Source organism: Salvelinus sp. IW2-2015, linkage group LG22, assembly GCF_002910315.2.
Source record: "Salvelinus sp. IW2-2015 linkage group LG22, ASM291031v2, whole genome shotgun sequence".
In the NCBI taxonomy this organism is placed as follows: Eukaryota; Metazoa; Chordata; class Actinopteri; order Salmoniformes; family Salmonidae; genus Salvelinus; species Salvelinus sp. IW2-2015.
In genome coordinates this window covers 9517688-9537700 of record NC_036862.1, presented here as the reverse complement: position 1 = coordinate 9537700, position 20013 = coordinate 9517688, and the positions used below count along the sequence as shown (strand labels likewise).

The 20013-nt window shown below is 44.8% G+C and overlaps 1 protein-coding gene across 3 annotated transcripts in view; it reads left to right on the top strand.

The window, feature by feature from the left end:
- The window catches only part of LOC111949726 (G-protein coupled receptor 4), a 49926-nt gene that overhangs the window by 6890 nt on the left and 23023 nt on the right, over positions 1-20013 (top strand). The window contains exon 1 of one of the 3 annotated variants that reach the window (XM_070434005.1): positions 9931-10020. The exons of the other annotated variants lie outside the window; for them this stretch is intronic. The gene's annotated coding sequence lies outside the window, so the exon portion shown is untranslated. Of the gene's footprint in view, positions 1-9930; positions 10021-20013 lie in introns of those variants that run through there. 3 annotated transcript variants of the gene reach the window in all.

Genomic DNA, 20013 nt, shown 5'->3' with positions numbered 1-20013 from the left:
TTTAACAGTTTTGGAAACTTTAGAGTGTTTTCTATCCAAATCTACCAGTTATATGCATATCATATCTTCTGGGCCCGAGAAGCAGGCAGTTTAATTTGGGCATGCATTTCATCCAAAATTCCGAATGCTGCCCCCTACCCTAGAGAAGTTAAACATGTGGAACCCAAATCACGCTGCACGTTGGTCTGAGTATATTTCCAGTTCGTACGACTATCGTGACAGAAGATCCCACCACAACAGGACCCAGCAGCGTGACCGGGAAGAGAAGGTATCCTGGGCTTGGGAGGAGATAAAGGAGGAGAAGACATCCAGGACTTGGGAGGAAATTATGGCTGGAGACGAAAGCCTTCCGTGGAAGCAGACGCAAGGAGAGAAGAGAGGACAGCGACGACGCCGGGGTTCGCGGCCTCAGAGTAAGCCCAAAAGACAGCCCAAATCTTTGGGGGGGAACACACGGGGTGGTCAGTGGAGCCGAGGAACGAGCCAGAGACCGTCAGGGAGTCGAAGGAGAAACTCAACGAAAGATTCCGGAGAGAGGTGGTGGCGATGAGAGTGCTGCAGCGTGGAAGTGCTGAGGAGCGTGACACCAGTCCGGTGTCATCTGCACCGGTTTCACGCATCTGGCCTCCAGTGCGTCTCCCCAGTCCGGTACGTCCTGTGTTTCCTCCACGTACTCGCCCTGAAGTGTGTGTCACCGTTCCGGTACAATTTGTGCCGGCCCTACGCACCAGGTCTCCAGTGCGCCTCCACAGCCCAGTACGTCCTGCGCCAGCTCCCCGCACTCGCCGTTCGAAGTGTGTCATCGTTCCGGTACAATTTGTGCCGGTTCTACGCACCAGGTATCCAGTGCGCCTCCATAGCCCAGTACGTCCTGTGCTAGCTCCCCGCACTCACCGTGCAGAGTCTGTCATCGTTCCGGCACCATCTGTGCCAGCTCTACGCACCAGGTCTCCAGTACGCCTCCACAGCCCAGTACGTCCTGTGCCTCCTCCTCGCACTCTCCCTGAAGTCGAGGCCCCAGTCTGGTACGTCCTGTGCCTGCTCCTCCTACTCTCCCTGAAGTGCGCCTTCCCAGTTTATTTTATTTTTTATTTTACCGTTATTTTACCAGGTAAGTTGACTGAACACGTTCTCATTTGCAGCAACGACCTGGGGAATAGTTACAGGGGAGAGGAGGGGGATGAATGAGCCAATTGTAAACTGGGGATTATTAGGTGACCGTGATGGTTGAGGGCCAGATTGGGAATTTAGCCAGGACACCGGGTTAACACCCCTACTCTTACGATAAGTGCCATGGGATCTTTAATGACCTCAGAGAGTCAGGACACCGTTTAACGTCCATCCGAAAGACGGCACCCTACACAGAGCAGTGTCCCCAATCACTGCCCTGGGGCATTGGGATCTTTGTTTAGACCAGAGGAAAGAGTGCCTCCTACTGGCCCTCCAACACCACTTCCAGCCGCACCTGGTCTCCCATCCAGGGACTGACCAGGACCAACCCTGCTTAGCTTCAGAAGCAGCCAGCAGTGGTATGCAGGGTGGTATGCTGCTGGCGATGTCAGGTACGTCCTGGTCCTGCTCCCCGCACTCGCCCTGAAGTGAGTGTCACCAGTCCAGTGCCACCTGTGCCGGCCCACGCATCAGGTCTCCAGTGCGCCTCCCCAGCCCAGAGCGTCAGGTGACGGTCCCCTGTCCAGAGCTTCAGGCGACGGTTCCCAGTCCAGAGCTTCCGGCAACGGGTCCCCAGTTTATTATTTTTATTTCACCTTTATTTAACCAGGTAGGCTAGTTGAGAACAAGTTCTCATTTACAACTGCGACCTGGCCAAGATAAAGCATAGCAGTGTGAACAGACAACAACACAGAGTTACACGTGGAGTAAACAATAAACAAGTCAATAACACAGTAGGAAAAAAATAGTCTATATACATTGTGTGCAAAAGGCATGAGGAGGTAGGCAATGAATAGGCCATAGGAGCAAATCATTACATTTTAGCAGATTAACACTGGATGATAAATCATCAGATGATCAATGTGCAAGTAGAGATACTGGTGTGCAAAAGAGCAGAAAAGTAAATAAATTAAAACAGTAAGGGGATGAGGTAGGTAAATTGGGTGGGCTGTTTACAGATGGACTATGTACAGCTGCAGCGATCGGTTAGCTGCTCAGATAGCAGATGTTTAAAGTTGGTGAYGGAAATAAAAGTCTCCAACTTCAGCGATTTTTGCAATTCGTTCCAGTCACAGGCAGCAGAGAACTGGAAGGAAAGGCGGCCAAATGAGGTGTTGGCTTTTGGGATGATCAGTGAGATATACCTGCTGGAGCGCGTGCTACGGGTGGGTGTCGTTATCGTGACCAGTGAGCTGAGATAAGGCGGAGCTTTACCTAGCATGGACTTATAGATGACCTGGAGCCAGTGGCGACTAGAGCATACAGGTCGCAGTAGTGGGTGGTATAAGGTGTTTTAGTAAAAAAACGGATGGCACTATGATAAACTGCATCTAGTTTGCTGATTAGAGTATTGGAAGCTATTTTGTAGATGACATCGCCGAAGTCGAGGATCGGTAGGATAGTCAGTTTTACTAGGGTAAGTTTGGCGGCATGAGTGAAGGAGGCTATTTTTGCGAAATAGAAAGCGGATTCTTGATTTGATTTTGGATTGGAGATGTTTAATATGAGTCTGGAAGGAGAGTTTACAGTCTAGCCAGACACCTAGGTATTTATAGATATCCACATATTCTAGGTCGGAACCGTCCAGGACCGGAGCTTCCGGCGACAAGTCCCAGTCCAGAGCTTCCGCCGATGGTTCACAGCCCGGAACCTCCAACGAAGGTCCACAGTCCGGAACCTCCTGAGAGGAACCTCCTACTGTCACGCCCTGCCCATAGAGAGCCTTTTTATTCTCTATTTTCGTTAGGTCGGGGTGTGACTAGGTTGGGTGATCTAGTGCATTTATTTCTATGTTGTCCTGGTATGGTTCCCAATCAGAGGCAGCTGTTTATCGTTGTCTCTGATTGGGGATCATATTTAGGCAACCATTTCCCCACTGGTTTTTGTGGGATCTTGTTTGTGTGTAGTTGCCTGTGAGCACTCCATGACTTCACGTTTCGTTTTTGTGAGTTTCCTTTATTAAACATGTGGAACCCAAATCACGCTGCACGTTGGTCTGAGTATATTTCCAGTTCGTACGACGATCGTGACAGGTACAATGATTCTACTCTACACTATACTTGCTTGTTTAGTCACATAAACTGAAATTAGGAAATGGCGGAGCGATTTCTGCACAGTGCATCTTTAATAGCCTGACAGGTGAAGTGGTTATCGCCCAATAACGAGGGGGGAGCCTCAGCCGGCCCAACGACAGCTTGGTCTAATTGGATATTGTTTTCCAGGTAGAGCTGGATTGCCTGCTAAGGTGTTGTCATTGGACTGTAGTCTCTAATTTGCTGTGCAAGTCACTGAGGTAGACGTTTCACTGAGAATATGCCATGAAAAGGCTTTTGACATGTTTTTAGCTCTCTTGTGGAAGAAGTTGGATTTTCAGTTTAATGAAACTTTTCAATCCACATGCCTACTTGGCATCCTAACTATGAGCTCATATCCCTATATTTGCTGTACCCTCATAAAGCTAACTGAAATGTGCAATGCAACAATCCATCTATTCACGTCTCCTGTGCTTATTTGTGTTATATTGGTAAGGCAACCAAGCAAATATGTGTTTATTCAAGTCTGATTTTTCAGATTAGAGAAGTTAAAAGGTTTCACTTTGTTTTCAGTCTTGATGATCTTTGCTGCTGTTTCTGACATTCCAGGTTTAGCACCTTGGTAGGGGTCAATTCCATTTCAGCTCGTTCAGTTTAGAAAAGTAACTAATGCTGAACTGATTCAATTAACATTGGGATTAGGGATGTTAACGGTTAACTGTTAATCGGCGCGAAAATACATTTGACCGGTCATGCTTATCGGTTTATAGGTTAATTTAGTGTCATTAAATTGGCCACTAAATTGTATTTTAGTTAGTCGTCATGTATCTTATTCATCACACGCACACAACATACAGCATACATACAGAGCCTAGTTTGAGGAGAGGAATAGCCTATCACCTGCCAGACAGCACGAGAGTACCTTTTGAAAAAGCTGGTACTGGAGTGAAACGTGCTTTTATAAACTCAGTCATTGTACATTGCGCAACAAATAACTATTCTAAATGCAATCTTGTGTTAGAAACTGTTTTGATGGCCAGGATAAAAAGAGCTACTTGTAAATTCAAGCACCTCTCCCATTCGCCATTCGATATTATAGTCAACGGAAGGCAAGCTATCAGTGCGTCACCCACCACTTTGCAACGGGAGCTTGAGGAAAGGAAAGGAAAGGAAAGGGGGATACCTAGTCAGTTGTACAACTGAATGCATTCAACTGAAATGTGTCTTCCGCATTTAACCCAAACCCTCTGAACGAGAGGTGCGGGGGGCTGCCATAATCGACATCCACGTCATCGGTGCGCGGGGAACAGTGGGTTAACTGCCTTGCTCAGGGGCAGAAGGACAGATTTTTACCTTGTCAGCTCGGGGAGCCGATCTAGCAATCTGCAGTATAATTGTTTGAAATCTGAACGATTTACTTTACTTCAAATAATGAGGCATGTCTTACTTTGCTTCAAAGTAGCCTAGCGGAAATCAAACCTATAGAAACTTGGAGGCAATTATTTTATAAAGACTTCCTCATGCCATGAACCAGAATTTCTCTACTGTTCTATTGGTTTTCATATCAACTTTCTTTCATTGTCCAGAAGCCAAAGGCATAATCCTAGCCATATTAGCAACCCATCCTAGTTGTTGCTATGAGATTGATTGGTGTAGTGCTGCAGAGATGGTTGTCCTTCTGGAAGGTTCTCCCATCTCCATAGAGGAACTGTGCTCTGTCAGAGTGGTCATCGGTTTCTTGGTCACCTCCCTGACCAAGGCCCTTCTTAACCGATTGCTCAGTTTGGCCTGACGGCCAGCTCTAGGGAGTTTTGGTACCCTTCCCCAGATCTGTGCCCCGACACAATCATGTCTCGGCGCTCTACGGACAATTCCTTCGACCTCGTGGCTTGGTTTTTGCTTTGACATGCACTGTCAACTGTGGGACCTTATATATGTGCCTTTCCAAATCATGTCCAATGAATTGAATTTACCACAGGTGGACTCCAATCAAGTTGTAGAAACTTCTCAAGGATGATCAATGATCGATGCACCTGAGATCAATTTCGAGTGTCATTACAAAGGGCCTGAACACTTATGTAATAAACTATGAAATAACACATATGAATCATGTAGTAACCAAAAAAGTGTTAAAGAAATCAAAATGTATTTTATATTTGAGATTCTTCAAAGTAGCCACCCTTTGCCTTGACAGCTTTGCACACTCTTGGCATTCTCAACCAGCTTCATGAGGTAGTCACCTGTAATGCATTTTAATTAACAGGTGTGCCTTGTTAAAAGTTCATTTGTGGAATTTCTTTCCTTCTTAATGCGTTTGAGCCAATCAGTTGTGTTGTGTCAAGGTAGGTGTGCTATACAGAAGATAGCCCTATTTGGTAAAAGACAGACCATATTATGGCAAGAACAGCTCAAATAAGCAAAGAGAAACGACAGTTCATCATTACTTTAAGGCATGAAGGTCAGTCAAGCACTTGTCAGCACTTTCACACAGACATCACAGAGGGAATACAAGCCTCTGAGTGGTCTGCACTCTGTCTGCACCTGCTACCAGCACTTTGCCTAATCTGCAGGCCTTCGATTACTCAGCGCTCTGAAAATGTAAGTGCATGTGGATGAAATATCATATAGGAAGAAAGCCTTGGGGTTAGAAGAGGAAGATTTCTTCTTCTGTATTTGGAAAGTGCAGTCATAGCTCCAGGGTACTTTATCCATGAGCGCTGTTGTGACATACATAATGATTTGTATTTTGAATGTGAGGGCCATTGGATTGGCATAGCAAAATGGTTGGTTGAGTTTAGGTGAAAAAATAATGGTTGAAATATACTAAATCGAATTTAGAGACCATTTCTGTAGAGTCGCGGGCTATCCTTCCTGTCAGAGGTTGTTTTTATTTCATATTCACTGGCAGGGGGACCGCTGCTTGTAAACTGGAGGATTTCCTGACTTGGAGTGGTGTTTTAAACAACAGATGGGAAAAACACACAGAACAAAACATGCCAACTTGAGTTAGTACTGCCTCAGATTCCTTTACACTTCCCAGAAAACCTTTATGGTGGGCTAGGCCTCTTTCCTCCTTTTAAGCAGTAAAAAATGTGCCCTTTCTCACCCCTATTTTAACACTGTGAGGACAGAGGAAAGCTTGTTGGGGACTTGTTTTCTTGATCGTTAATTAAGTAATGTATGGTTCATTTTGGTACCCGTCCCGCATACTGGTCACCAGTATTATGAGGAAGGACTGTCTTCACACAAACAGTATGAATTCAAGCTTTGATCTGCAATAATTTAGTTTGGTTTGACCTTTTAAGACCTCATGGCAAGCTGCGTGTTTCCACCAGAAGAGTACTAATCAAGTAAACTAAACTAAGTTTGACAGAACAGGAAGTCACACAGGGACTGACAAATCCCAGCGGCACCCATACCTCCTCCACCCAGAGCCAGACCTCTCTTCATTGAAGTGATCTATTTGCACTCTGGCATTCACCTTGTAGCACTACCGTGTATTTCCTCTGGCAGGGCAGCTGTTTTTTTTGTTTAGGAAGTGTCAGTGGCATTCTTCCACTGTGTACTCTGGGTCTGCTGCCACTTCACGCCTGTCAACCAGCAGGCTGATAACAGTGACTAGTGGGACTTTGGCTCTGGGACTCTGCACAAAGCTTCCTGGAGGATTTCAAAGCCTGAATTCAGACTCAGAAATAAAACAGACTGTCATAAAGTGCTGGTGTTTACAAAAATCCCCCAGACCTTGTTTATCTGTGGCAACTTGAATGCCCCAGTGTGTCCCTGGAGGTGACTGATACTTCAGAATCCTACCTCAGAGGGAGAGGAGAGGGTGATACATCAGTTGTCTTGTAGGAACCTCGAAAGGGGTCGACAGGTCAGTGTGGCTATTGTCCAACACTCATTCATTCATTTCCGGTGCAACAAGCTGATTGGGCCAAATTAAGGCTCAGCCAATAAAACCCTCCGGTGGGAATTTGAATGGAAAATGTGGCACTTTTATTGAAGTCATCAATTTCCCCTGCAGGACGCCTGCCCTGGGCTTTATAGAGACCCGAAGTTGGCTCTCCAGCCGAGCGTGAAATGAGCAGCCTGCTAGGCCCGGATTAAATACCTGCTCTTTGCTTAGGGCCAAGTGAAGGTTGCTGCGGCCGACACCGTACATGGGCTGGTCTCCCCCACATCAGTCACTGGCTGTATAAGTCACAGGGGTGATGCAGGGAGCTAAGGACACTGTGTGCTGCAATGGTTTACAGTGCAGACGTGGAGGCCAAGGCCGATGGCAGCTGACCTTGCCCTTCAACTCATGGACAGTACAGTATTTCACATCATAATGTCCGTCGAATGGGATAATGGAGCTAGTATAGGTAGTTTACCTCCACAATGTGTCATTCAGTTTAAATTGACAGACTTTGTCATGGTATGAAAGAACAGACTGCCACCAGCCAAATACAGGTCAGCATTCAAATCAAATGTTATTTGTCACATGCTTTGTCAACAACAGGTGTAGACTAACAGTGAAATGATTTCACTGGCCCTTCCCAACAATGCAAAGAGAAAGAAAATAGAGAAATTATAGAAAAGTAATAACATGTAATAATAAATACACAATGAGTAATGATAACTTGGCTATATACATGGGGTACCAGTACCGAGGTGCAGGGGTACGAGGTAATTGAGGTAGATATTGTCATGACTGTCCTGTGAGGATCACAGGTCAGATCAGCATGGCAATGGTTGACAATAACCAGACATTCTCTCACCCACAGAAGAGGTGAGGAGGGGACTGGGCCAGTTTGACAGTTCACACCCTGTTATAAATTGCAGGAGAAGGGAGCTCTTTCTCCCCCTTCAGTAAAATCCACCAGAAGAATATCTTTGTTAACAGACTTTTCCCGCCGAAACTATAACACGTTCAAATGTGGATACTGGAACAATAATTCTAACATAAAAATGTGGGGAATGGTCAGTAGGGAGCTAAAGAAAACTAATGTCACATTGGTTTTTATTTTGTGATGTCATTAAAAAGGTTATGAAGGAAATACTGTAACTTGAAAAGTATTTACACTACAGGTATGAAGTCTCCACCCATAACGTTGTATATGAAATATGAAAAATTATGAAATTATTTTAGTTAAGATAGGAATGTGATTTTAGGAGGTATAAGAGAATCTATCTCCTATAAACTGTGCATAGTAAGTAGCCACGCCTCGAGTGCGGTCGGCGAGTGTGTCAGACTGACGGAGCCGTCCCCTTTGGCCAGAGTGCATAAAAGGATTGCCCACAGAGATTAACATCAGACCAGGAAAGACTAGGAGTTGCAGCCCACATCTAAAGTGATTTAACCTCTCTTGGGTATGTGAGACGTTAGCGTCCCACCTCTTCAACAGCCAGTGAAACTGCTGGGCGCCAAATTCAAATACAGAAATAGTKATTATAAAAATTCAGAAAACAAAACATATTTTACATAGGTTTAAAGATTAACTTCTTGTGAATCCAACCACGGTGTCYGATTTTTTAAATGCTTTACGGCGAAAGCATACCTTACGATTATTTGAGAACATAACCCATTAGACAAATCATTACAAACAGTAACCAGCCAAGTAGAACAGTTACACAAGTCAGAAATAGAGATAAAATGAATCCCTTACCTTTGATGATCTTCATATGGTTGCACTCAGCAGACATTCATTTACTCAATAAATGTTCCTTTTGTTCGATAAAGTCACTTTATATCCAAAAACCTCCGTTTTGTTCGCGTGTTTTCTTCAGTAATCCACAGGCTCAAATGCAGTCAAAACAGGCAGACAAAAAATACAAATTGTATCCGTAAGGTTCATAGAAATATGTCAAACGATGTTTATATTCAAACCTCAGGTTGGTTTTAGCCTAAATAATCGATAATATTTCAACCGGACAATAACGTCGTCAATTTATAAGGTAAACAAGAAAGGCACTCTCTCGGTCTCGCGCATGAAAAGGCTCTGTGACACTTTAGGGTCCACTCATTCAGACTGCTCTTACTTCCTCATTTTTCAGAATACAAAGTGAAGTGGTCTGAATCCTGAACCCTGAGTAATCAACACGAGGTGTAGGCGAGAAGCTCACCTCCCAGACAATCACTGGTACGGCTGATTAGCTGTCCTAAGTCAGGTATCGAGAAAAGCTAATCTAAGTGAGACTATCCTACTACACTCATCACCAATGGGAACCGTCGACACGGCTGGCTATCTCACGGCTGGCTATCTTCCAGAGTGAACAACAGTAGAAGAGATGGGTCCGGACCCTTCCGGACAATCAGAGCTTTACAAGCGTGCCGCTGAAAAGCCAACCCACATCCTTCCTAAGAAGGCCTGGTTCCACCAGAGATAAATGGCAAACAAGGCACTCACACGTAAATACATTCATGATTTCTTATTCCAAACGGGCAGCAGTTCATGTGCAAAGTATATGATTCATGTGAGAATAGTTCTAAAATGTATCCACGATTAGTGTCCCTTTTTCTCTCTCTCTCTCTTCCTTACCCTTTTTCATTCGTTGTGTACAAGCTGCCATATTTTATCACTCCACTAGGGACCTTTGTCTCATGTAAAGGTTGTATGTTTATTCTGTGTTATTATTTAGTTAGCTAGTACTACAGTAATTCCTGTAATTCCTGTAGTCCATGATCAGCTCCTTTGTCTTCCTGATGTTGAGGGAGAGGTTGTTGTCCTTCTCCCTGTAGGCTGTCTCATCGTCATCTGTGATCAGGTCTACCACCATCGTGTCGTCAGCAAACTTAATGATGGTGTTGGAGTCTAGCACGGCCATGCAGTCGTGGGTGAGTAGGGAGTACAGGAGGGGACTAAGCATGCACACCTGAGGGGCCCCCGTGATGAGGGTCAGCATATTTAAATCACAAGTCACCATTTTGGACGTATAAAGGTTGGTCAAATAGATATAACTGTGAACAATAAATCACAGTTATATTTGATATGATCAAATAAATAACTTACAGAGGTATGGATCAGTGTTTCTCCCGTAGCTTAGCTTCCACTTCATCTGACCATTTCCGTATTGAGCTGGGACTGTACTTCCTGTTTGAGTTTTTCCTTGTAACCATTTGCCAAATGGAGGACAAGGGGGAGCTTTGTAGGCGTTTCTGTTTGTGGAGTAAAGGTGATCTAGAGCTTTGTAGTCCTCTAGTTGCAAAGGTGACATGCTGGTAGAAATTGGGTAAGACAGATTTCGGTTTCCCTGCATTCAAATTAATTCTGTTTCGTAGGTACTGTAGTAGCCTAGGAGAGACAAATTGCGACAATGGTGAAGTAAGTTTGTGTGCTTGTGTGTGTGTGTGCTCTGCGTAGGAGATGTTTATGTTTGCTCTTAAGACCTTTACCGAGACAAAATCCTGACATAATCCTAATTAGGGGGCTAAGTGCATGTTGACGACTGAGCACACCACATAGTCTAGACGGTGATAACTGCCCTGACACCTAGACTACCCCTATGGTTAGCAAAGCTGTAATGATCTACTGTGCTGTCAGGCCTCCAACTCCCATTCTGAGCTGCTTTACATCGATGAAATAGGAACTGAAAACAGGGTGTCTACTGAGCAGCAAGCACATTGCTTTCTGCGATCTCATAACAGATAAACAGGATCTCATGCACATGAAACACATATGCTGACCCTATTGAGCCCACGTTTCAGATGATCAGTTAGTCAGATGAAACAAAAAGAAACAGATGAGACCATGATCAAAAGCCAGCCTCTGTAAAGTAGAGCGGGGCGTTGTTTTCGTCAGAAGAGTAGAGACTGGCTGGGTAATGAATGTGTCCCTGACTTGGTCTTAGCGCCTCTTATCCATCTCCCTTTCCCTGTTTTTCGCTAAATTGAATTTTCTTGCTCCTGGTTGGGTTGGGGCACTTCTTATCTTGATATTTTCACCAACCACCTCATCTTTGATTGAAATTTCAAACACACACATATTCACACATACACATACACACACAAAGCTTTGGTCTTATGACAGTCAACAACTCATACTTACAGTACGGTCAGAGTGAGTGACGATAATTATGATTATCATATATCAAGCGTGATAACTATCTCTTGCCCACCGTACTGGGTTTGGATTGCTGGTTTTGCTACCTATATTTTGGTCATGACTCTGTTATCATGTTTGTGGTTTTGTTTGGCCGTGTAATGTACATTTTCAACAATCTCTCTTATGAGTTCATTTTTCAGTTCCAGCTAGTGTACAGTTGTGGCCAAAAGTTTTGAGAATGACACAAATATACATTTTCACAAAGTCTGCTGCCTCAGTTTGTATGATGGCAATTTGCATAAACTCCAGAATGTTATGAAGAGTGATCAGATGAATTGCAAAGTCCCTCTTTGCCATGCAAATGTACTGAATCCCCAAAAAACATTTCCACTGCATTTCAGCCCTGTCACAAAAGGACCAGCTGACATCATGTCAGTGATTCTCTCGTTAACACAGGTGTGCGTGTTGGGGATCACTTTGTCATGCTGATTGAGTTCGAATAACAGACTAGAAGCTTCAAAAGGAGGGTGGTGTCACGCCCTGACCTTAGAGAGCCTTTTTATGTCTCTATTTTGGTTTGGTCAGGGTGTGATTTGGAGTGGGCATTCTATGTTCTGATTTCTATGTTTTTGTATTTCTATGTGTTGGCCGGGTATGGTTCTCAATCAGGGACAGCTGTCTATCGTTGTCTCTGATTGGGAATCATACTTAGGCAGCCTTTTCCTCTTTTGTCATTGTTGGAAGTTGACTTTGTTAGGGGCGTTATAGCCCAAGTTAAGCTTCACGGCCGTTTCTATGTTTATTGTTTTGTTGGCGACATCATTATAATAAAAGTATGTCCGCTCACCACGCTGCACCTTGGTCTTCCTTGAACAACGGTCGTGACAGGTGGTTCTTGGAATCATTGCTCTTCCTCTGTCAATCATGGTTACCTGCAAGGAAACACGTGCCGTCATCATTGCTTTGCACAAAAAGGGCTTCACAGGCAAGGATATTGCTGCCAGTAAGATTGCACCTAAATCAACCATTTATCGGATCATCGAGAACTTCAAGGAGAGCGGTTCAATTGTTGTGAAGAAGGCTTCAGGGCGCCCCAAAAAGTCCAGCAAGCGCCAGGACCATCTCCTAAAGTTGATTCAGCTGCGGGATCGGGGCACCACCAGTACAGAGCTTGCTCAGGAATGGCAGCAGGCAGGTGTGAGTGCATCAGCACGCACAGTGAGGCGAAGTCTTTTGGAGGATGGCCTGGTGTAAAGAAGGACAGCAAAGAAGCCACTTCTCTCCAGGAAAAACATCAGGGACAGACTGATATTCTGCAAAAGGTACAGGGATTGGACTGCTGAGGACTGGGGTAAAGTCATTTTCTCTGATGAATCCCCTTTCCAATTGTTTGGGGCATCCGGAAAAAAGCTTGTCCAGAGAAGACAAGGTGAGCGCTACCATCAGTCCTGTGTCATGCCAACAGTAAAGCATCCTGAGACCATTCATGTGTGGGGTTGCTTCTCAGCCAAGGGAGTGGGCTCACTCACAATTTTGCCTAAGAACACAGCCATGAATAAAGAATGTACCAACACATCCTCCGAGAGCAACTTCTCCCAACCATCCAGGAACAGTTTGGTGACGAACAATGCCTTTTCCAGATGATGAAGCACCTTGCCATAAGGCAAAAGTGATAACTAAGTGGCTCGGGGAACAAAACATAGATATTTTGGGTCCATGGCCAGGAAACTCCCCAGACCTTAATCCCATTGAGAACTTGTGGTCAATCCTCAAGAGATGGGTGGACAAACAAAAACCCACAAATTCTGACAAACTCCAAGCATTGATTATGCAAGAATGGGCTGCCATCAGTCAGGATGTGGCCCGGAAGTTAATTGACAGCATACCAGGGCGGATTGCAGAGGTCTTGAAAAAGAAGGGTCAACACTGCAAATATTGACTCCTTGAATCAACTTCATGTGATTGTCAATAAAAGTCTTTGACACTTATGAAATGCTTGTAATTATACTTCAGTATTCCATAGTAACATCTGACAAAAATATCTAAAGACACTGAAGCAGCAAACTTTGTGGAAATTCATTTTTGTGTCATTCTCAAAACTTTTGGCCACGACTGTCATCTATATACAAGCACAGCTGGTAGGATGTAGGATGTATCCAAACACCTAGTTATCAGTAATCTAAAGGATGCATATACATCATGCATGTAGAAATGGTAGCCTAACATTTGAAATATATTCCTTGTCAGCTCTGGTATCCAGTGATGCCTTGTGCAGTTCTCACTACCCTCTGGAGAGCCTTATGGTTCTGGGCGGAGCAGTTGCCGTACCAGGCGGTGATACAGCCCGACAGGATGCTCTCGATTGTGCATCTGTAGAAGTTTGTGAGTGCTTTTGGTGACAAGCCGAATTTCTTCAGCCTCCTGAGGTTGAAGAGGTGCTGCTGCGCCTTCTTCACAACGCTGTCTGTGTGGGTGGACCAATTCAGTTTGTCCGTGATGTGTACACCGAGGAACTTAAAACTTTCCACCTTCTCCACTACTGTCCCGTCAATGTGGATAGGGGGGTGCTCCCTCTGCTGTTTCCTGAAGTCCACAATCATCTCCTTTTTGTTGACGTTGAGTGTGAGGTTATTTTCCTGACACCACACTCCGAGGAACCTCACCTCCTCCCTGTAGGCCGTCTCGTCGTTGTTGGTAATCAAGCCTACCACTGTAGTGTCGTCCGCAAACTTGATGATTGAGTTGGAGCCGTGCATGGCCACGCAGTCGTGGGTGAACAGGGAGTACAGGAGAGGGCTCAGAACGCACCCTTGTGGGGCCCCAGTGTTGAGGGTGGAGATGTTGTTACCTACCCTCACCACCTGGGGGCGGCCCGTCAGGAAGTCCAGTACCCAGTTGAACAGGGTGGGGTCGAGACCCAGGGTCTCGAGCTTGATGACGAGTTTGGAGGGTACTATGGTGTTAAATACTGAGCTGTAGTCGATGAACAGCATTCTCACATAGGTATTCCTCTTGTCCAGATGGGTTAGGGCAGTGTGCAGTGTGGTTGCGATTGCATCGTCGGTGGACCTATTGGGTCGGTAAGCAAATTGGAGTGGGTCTAGGGTGTCAGGTAGGGTGGAGGTGATATGGTCCTTGACTAGTCTCTTAAAGCACTTCATGATGACGGAAGTGAGTGCTATGGGGCGATAGTCGTTTAGCTCAGTTACCTTAACTTTCTTGGGAACAGGAACAATGGTGGCCCTCTTGAAGCATGTGGGAACAGCAGACTGGGATAAGGATTGATTGAATATGTCCGTAAACACACCAGCCAGCTGGTCTGCGCATGCTCTGAGGACACGGCTGGGGATGCCGTCTGGGCCTGCAGCCTTGCGAGGGTTAACACGTTTAAATGTTTTACTCACGTCGGCTGCAGTGAAGGAGATTCCGCAGGTTTTGGTAGCGGCCGTGTCAGTGGCACTGTATTGTCCTCAAAGCGAGCAAAGTAGTTATTTAGTCTGTCTGGGAGCAAGACATACTGGTCCGCAACGGGGCTGGTTTTCTTTTTGTAATCCGTGATTGACTGTAGACCCTGCCACATACCTCTTGTGTCTGAGCCGTTGAATTGCAACTCTACTTTGTCTCTATACTGARGCTTAGCTTGTTTGATTGCCTTGCGGAGGGAATAGKTACACTGTTTGTATTCGGTCATGTTTCCGGTCACCTTGCCCTGGTTAAAAGCAGTGGTTCGCGCTTTCAGTTTCACGCGAATGCTGCCGTCAATCCACGGTTTCTGGTTTGGGAATGTTTTAATAGTGTGCTGTGGGTACGACATCGCCGATGCACTTTCTAATGAACTCGCTCTCCGAATCAGCGTATTCGTCAATGTTGTTGTTGGACTCAATGCGGAACATTCCCAATCCACGTGATCGAAGCAGTCTTGAAGCGTGGAATCAGATTGGTCGGACCAGCGTTGAACAGACCTGAGCGCGGGAGCTTGTTGTTTTAGTTTCTGTCTGTATGTAGGCTGGAAGCAACTACAGTGGGGAGAACAAGTATTTATACACTGCCGATTTTGCAAGTTTTCCTACTTACAAAGCATGTAGAGGTTGTAATTTTTTCATCGGTACACTTCAACTGTGAGAGACGGAATCTAAACAAAAATCCAGAAAATACATTGTATGATTTTAAGTATTAATTTGCATTTTATTGCATGACATAAGTATTTGATACACTACCAACCAGTAAGAATTCCGGCTCTCACAGACCTGTTAGTTTTTCTTTAAGAAGCCCTCCTGTTTCTTCACTCATTACTGTATTAACTGCACCTGTTTGAACTCGTTACCTGTATAAAAGACACCTGTCCCACACACTCAATCAAACAGACTCTCAACCTCTCCACAATGGCCAAGACCAGAGAGCTGTGTAAGGACATCAGGGATAACATATTGTAGACTGCACAGAGCTGGGGGATGGGCTACAGGACAATAGGCAAGCAGCTTGGTGAGAAGGCAACACTGTATGGTCGCAATATTAGAAAATGGAAGAAGTTCAAGATGACGGTAATCACCCCTGCTCCGCGAAGATCTTGGTGGGGCATCACATGCAATCGAGACATGATGGTCATCACGACAGGGAAGGTGAGAGGGGGCATGGATGATTCCATTGCCGAGCAGACATGGATAGAGGGGATGCCAGCGGCACAGAATGCGTCATAACTGACGGCGCAGTGAGAGACCAGATAGGTTGCAACTTGGCGGACCACAGTGGACGGTCAGAACGTGGAGAAAAACCTAAGTAGCATGAATCCTCACAAGACACACCATGCCCCATTGTCGTAGGGATATAAAACACAGTCACTCATGGGCAAGCCGGCACCACTCGGCAGATGAATAACTCCCTGCGGCCTGCAAACGCCACGACAGCGCGAATGTTCCAGTGTCCCGTCTTGAAATAGTTTATGCCCAATGGAGATCCCTGATCAAGCCAGCGCATGTCGCCAGGACGCCCTGGATGGGATTGACAAGTGGTTGCCGAAGGATGAAAGCAGAATCGTTCTGGGAGATGAAGAGAGTTCCAAGTGAGGAGTGAGATGTTGCTGGGCAGTAGAAGTACAAGGATACATTAGTGCAGCTTCTCTTTGCGAGATCTTAAAACTTTGCCAGAACCACTAACAGTGAGAGCTTGTTTTGGGTTGCGAATAGAGCTACGAAAGATCGGGTCGAACCGTGTGTTACTATGGACACGCAAGAATGCGAAACGCAGCCATATTGGTAGCTCAAACCAGCAGCTCCCGAAGGACACTGCGAGCAGATGCGAATTCCCAACCTGTAAAGCTTCAGTTTGGGGGGTGTGGAACATCTCATCATGCTATAGAGGGGGACCATGGCTTGTCTGTCTCAGCCAAGGTTAGATGTGAGAGGGGAGAGGAACTGCTACACTCTGGGTGCACTTAGAGGGGTTAGGCGCGAGATGAGGATCTGTTTGGTTGTGGCCCATAGCATAAATTTCCTTGCGCTTACGCATCCTTTGCGGTCACTATGACAAACGCGCTTCTGCTAGGTAAGAGCATTGATATTGAATCGAAGTCGTGCTGGGTTTCTTTTTCCAGCATGAAACCGACCCGAACAACACAGCCAGGAAGCAACTAAGGTCAGTGCTCCAAGTAAGAAAGCATCGTCAAAGTATCTGGAGTGGCCCTAGCCAGTCTCCAGAACCTGAACCCCAATAGAAAATCTTTGGAGGAGCTGAAAAGTCTTTATTGCCGCGCGAGCCCCAACCTGCCAAGGGTCTCTAGGAGAAGGTCCTGTATGGGGAGTGGCGCAAAATCGCCTGGTGCGTGTGTGCCAAAACCTGGTCAGAACTACAGGAAACGTTCATTGATCTCTGTAATTGCACCCAAAGGTTTCTGTACCAAATATTAAGTTCTGCTTTTCTGATGTATCAAATACTTATGTCATGCAATAAAATGCAAATTATTTACTTAAAAATCATACAATGTGATTTTCTGGATTTTTGTTTTAGATTCCGTCTCTCACAGTTGAAGTGTACCTATGATAAAAATTACAGACCTCTACATGCTTTGAAAGTAGGAAAACCTGCAAAATCGGCAGTGTATCAAATACTTGTTCTCCCCACTGTAAATGGAGTCGTGGTCAGCTTTTCCGAAAGGAGGGCGGGGGAGGGCCTTATATGCGTTGCGGAAGTTAGAATAACAATGATCCAGGGTTTTACCAGCCCTGGTTGTGCAATCGATATGCTGATAGAATTTAGGGAGTCTTGTTTTCAGATTAGCCTTGTTAAAAACCCCAGCTACAATGAATGCAGCCTCAGGATATATGGTTTCCAGTTTACATAGAGTCAAATAAAGTCCGTTCAGGGCCATCGATGTGTCTGCTTGGGGGGGAATATATACGGCTGTGATTATAATCGAAGAGAATTCCCTTGGTAGATAATGCGGTCGACATTTGATTGTGAGGAATTCTAAGTCAGGTGAACAGAAGGACTTGAGTTCCTGTATGTTGTTATGATCACATCACGTCTCGTTAATCATAAGGCATACCCCCCTGCCCCTCTTCTTACCAGAAAAATGCTTGCTTCTGTCGGCGCGATGCGTGAAGAAACCAGCTGGCTGCACCGACTCCGATAGCGTCTCTCGCGTCTTTTCACAATTTCACAGTGTTATTAAATAAGGAATGCCCTTATATATATATATATTCCAGGATTTTTCTTTATTTTTTGCTATTTTCTACATTGTAGAATAATAGTGAAGACATCAAAACTATGAAATAACACATGGAATCATGTAGTAACCAAAAAATAATTTATCTACTTTTCTATTGGTTTTCATATCAACTTTCTTTCATTGTCTAGAAGCCAAAGGCATAATCCTAGCCATATCAGCAACCCATCCTAATTGTTGCTATGAGATTGATAGGTGGAGTGCTGCAGAGATGGTTGTCCTTCTGGAAGGTTCTCCCATCTCCACAGAGGAACTGTGCTCTGTCAGAGTCACCTCCCTGACCAAGGCCCTTCTTAACGGATTGCTCAGTTTGGCCTGACGGCCAGCTCTAGGAAGTTTGGGTAGTTCTAAACTTCTTCCATTTAAGAATGATGGAGGCCACTGTGTTCTTGGTCACCTTCAATGCTGCAGACATTTTTTGGTACCCTTCCCCGATCTGTGCCTCGACACAATCATGTATCGGCGCTCTACGGACAATTCCTTCAACCTCATGGCTTGGTATTTGCTTTGACATGCACTGTGAACTGTGGGACCTGAGATCAATTTCGAGTGTCATTACAAAGGGTCTGAACACTTATGTAAATAAGGTATTTATGTTTTGTTTTTTTGTACATTTGCAAAAAATTCTAAAATCCTGTTTTCGATTTGTCATTATGGGATTTTGTGTGTAGATTGATAAGGATTTTTTTTAAATCAATTTTAGAATAAGGCAGTAACGTAACAAAATGTGAAAAAAGTCAAGGGGTCTGAATACTTTCTGAATGCACTGTATATTGTTTGTATATGCAGTGCCACTCAAAAGTTTGGACACACCTACTCAAGGTTTTTCTTTATTTGTACTATTTTCTACATTGTAGAATAACAGTGAAGACATCAAAACTATGAAATAACACATATGAAACCAAAAAAAGTGTTAAAGAAATCAAAATGTGTTTTATGTTTGAGATTCTTCAAAGTAGCCACCCTTTGCCTTGATGACAGCTTTGGACACTCTTGGCATTCTCTCAACCAGCTTCATGAAGAATACTTTTCCAACAGTCTTGAAAGAGTTCCCACATATGCTGAGCACTTGTTGGATGCTTTTCCTTCACTCTGTGTTCCAACTCATCCCAAACCATCTGAATTGGGTTGAGGTCGGGTGATTGTGGAGGCCAGGTCATCTGATGCAGCACTCCAAGACTCTCCTTCTTGGTCAAATAGCCTTTACACAACCTGGAGGTGTGTTTTGGGTCATTGTCCTGTTGAAAACCAAATGATAGTCCCACAAAGCACAAACCAGATGAGATGGGGTATTGCTGCAGGATTCTGTGGTAGCCATGCTGGTTAAGTGTGCCTTGAATTTGAAATAAATCACAGACAGTGTCACCAGCAAAGCACCCCCACACCATCACACCTCCTCCTCCATGCTTCATGGTGGGAACCACACATTCGGAGATCATCCGTTCGCCCACTCTGCATCTCACAAAGACACAGCGGTTAGAACCAAAAATCTCAAATTTGGACTCATCGGACCAAAACACAGATTTTCACCGGTCTAACGTCCATTGCTCGTGTTTCTTGGCCCAAGCAAGTTTCTTCTTATTATTGGTGTCCTTTAGTAGTTATTTATTTGCAGCAATTTGACCATGAAGACCTGATTCACGCAGTCTCCTCTGAACTGTTGATGTTGAGATGTGTCCGTTACTTGAACTGTGTGAAGCATTTATTTTGGCTGCAATTTCTGAGGCTTGTAACTCTAATGAACTTATCCTCTGCAGCAGAGGTAACTCTGGGTCTTCCATTCCTGTGGCGGTCCTCATGAGAGCTAGTTTCATCAAAGCGCTTTATGTTTTTTGCGACTGCACTTGAAGAAACTTTCAAAGTTCTTCAAATTTTCCAGATTGACTGACCTTCATGTCTTGAAGTAATGATGGACTTTTGTTTCTCTTTGCTTATTTGAGCTGTTCTTGCCATAATATGGACGTGGTCTTTTACCAAATAGGGCTATCTTCTGTATACCCCCCCTACCTTGTCACAACACAACTGATTGGCTCAAACACATTAAGAATGAAAGAAATTACACAAA